This window comes from Sinocyclocheilus anshuiensis, unplaced genomic scaffold, assembly GCF_001515605.1.
Source record: "Sinocyclocheilus anshuiensis isolate Anshui unplaced genomic scaffold, SAMN03320099.WGS_v1.1 scaffold45, whole genome shotgun sequence".
In the NCBI taxonomy this organism is placed as follows: Eukaryota; Metazoa; Chordata; class Actinopteri; order Cypriniformes; family Cyprinidae; genus Sinocyclocheilus; species Sinocyclocheilus anshuiensis.
In genome coordinates, this window is record NW_015536467.1 from 496,210 (window position 1) to 498,501 (window position 2,292).

The 2,292-nt window shown below is 35.8% G+C and overlaps 1 protein-coding gene across 1 annotated transcript in view; it reads right to left on the reverse strand.

Moving 5' to 3' along the window:
* Positions 1-2,292, reverse strand: part of LOC107692692 (aryl hydrocarbon receptor nuclear translocator 2) — a 98,224-nt gene that overhangs the window by 61,959 nt on the left and 33,973 nt on the right. The window lies entirely within an intron of this gene.

Below are 2,292 nucleotides of genomic sequence, written 5' to 3' on the forward strand. Positions count from 1 at the left end.
CACACACAGACACACAGACAGGAAAGAGGAAAGAAGTTAAATTAGGTATTGGCATTTTAAGTTAATTTGTGTAGAGTACTCTAACAAAATTCCTTACATGACATTTAAAGCAGACATTACACACACAGTTTCTGCCAATCTCATGTTAATCTTGAGTACCTATAGAGTAGTATTGCATCCTTCATATCTCCGAGTTTTATCAGATTTATAAAAGAAAGCTACAGCTTTACGCTTCTCTCCGAAAACAGTCGAGCTGCTGGAGACGTGCCGTGGGCGGAGCTATAGAGTCACGAGCACGAGTGATCGTCTGTGACATCGATATAAATAAAACAGGGACTAAAACTTTATTGACTTCGATTAACTATAGCTAAAAATTTTACAAATGACAAATGCTAGATCATAGGATGTTTTTGAAAGAAGTCTCTTATGCTCACCAAGACTGCATTTATTTGATGAAAAATACATTATATATAATGAAATGTTATTTCAATTTCAAAAAATTGTTTTCGGTTTCATAGAAAAGAGCAAAAGGATTTAGATTAAATAAAATGTATTCAAGGGCTGCATTAACCAGAAAATAATGTGCCAAAAAAAAAATTGTTAAACATTAAACTTTGGAAACCAAATTATAAGTTATAAGTTAATTATAATTAATTATAAATTAATTAATTATAAGTTCTGGCACAAATGATCACTTAGGTTGATAAAAAAAAAAGATTGCATTATTACAATATAATGATAATAAGTTTAAAAGAGCAAAGATTCAGATAAAATAATATGTACATGTATTTATTTATTTTTAAAGAAGAATATTTTTGCTTTTAAAGAAAAGACAATGCAACATTTTTGTTAAACTTTTAACTTTGAAATCTCATTTCAAATTCTTTATATATAAAAAACGTACTTACAGGCTGTGAGTCAGAACAGCCGGCATTGTAGTCTACTCTACCAGGATCAGGAAACAGTCCTACATAAAATGCGCTGCACACATCTGAATATTTGGGTTGAACTGTTCTGGAACAGTGTTGTAAATACAACTTAACCACTGATTTCTAGTTGTGTCCTCTTTTGGAAGACCAAACAAAGTAGTTTCGCTTTCAGGCCGGCGGGGCTAGAGTGAGCGGCGGCCGGCGGATTCGATGAAGGAGCGGCCGGCGGGCTTGTGGCAACCACATGTGACGACCCCGGACTTTTTTCATCCACGGTGAAAGCCGAACCGGCGATCCACAGCACGAAGTTGATGTATTTCCTCAGCGACCATCACGGATCAGCTCTAGGCATGACGAAGCGGATATTGTCCTCTTTGGGAAGGCCAAACAAAGTAGTTTCGCTTTCACAACGAAACACACAGCACCTTCACGACATGGCGGCAGCAACAATACTACATCGAGAATAAAAGTTACGCCTTCTTTCTTTGCATGAACATTTGGGCGGCGTTATGCAAATCTTCCCACATCGTGACGTAGACATGTGGGGGCGTGTTAGAACGAGCCGTTTTAGGTAGGCGTGGTTGACTCTTAACTTTTATAAAGAATATCTCTTTGGATTTGAGACTTTAGTCTTCTGCAACTTTACAGATCTTCTTTATGCACCAAGAGCTTGTAACACTCCAAAGAGAAAGGAAAAATTGTAATCGCATCATATGACCCCTTTAATTAAAAAATATTTTATAATTTTTATGTTGATAATGATGAAAAGATGAAATATTAAAATGTTTTAAAATGTTATTTTAAAAGCTGAATTTTCAGCAGACATTTCTCCAGTCTTTGCATGATCCTTCAGAAATCATTACATTACACCAATATATTAAATAGAAATATATTAAAAGAGAAAACTATTTTTTTATTTTTATATTTCACAAAATCACTTTAAAAATTATATATAGGCTATATATCTCAAACAGGAATGTTTCCATTTGTATCACTCCGCTTGCAGTATTGCCCACAGCGAGTGTCATGGCAGACTCCCAAATCCACTATAACTTTTAAAATACAGTTTTAAAAACTGTTTTTGTGTCACAGAATATAGTTTTAAGAGTTTTTTTTTAGGTGAGAATGTAGTTGTTTAGACTTCAAGCATGCGGTTTGTTAATAACAATAACTCCTATTTGAAAATTTGCTTCAACTTTTTTGGAGATGTGAGCTCCAGGACGTCAGCGGCCGTTCATCGCTCATTAACCCACCAAGAGCAGCCTTACCTCGGCCAGATCTTCTGGAATTTGCCGCTGGCTCTGTGGCCTTGTACCTATGACTAATGGCGCTTTTCCACTGCGTGGTACGACTCGGCTCGGTA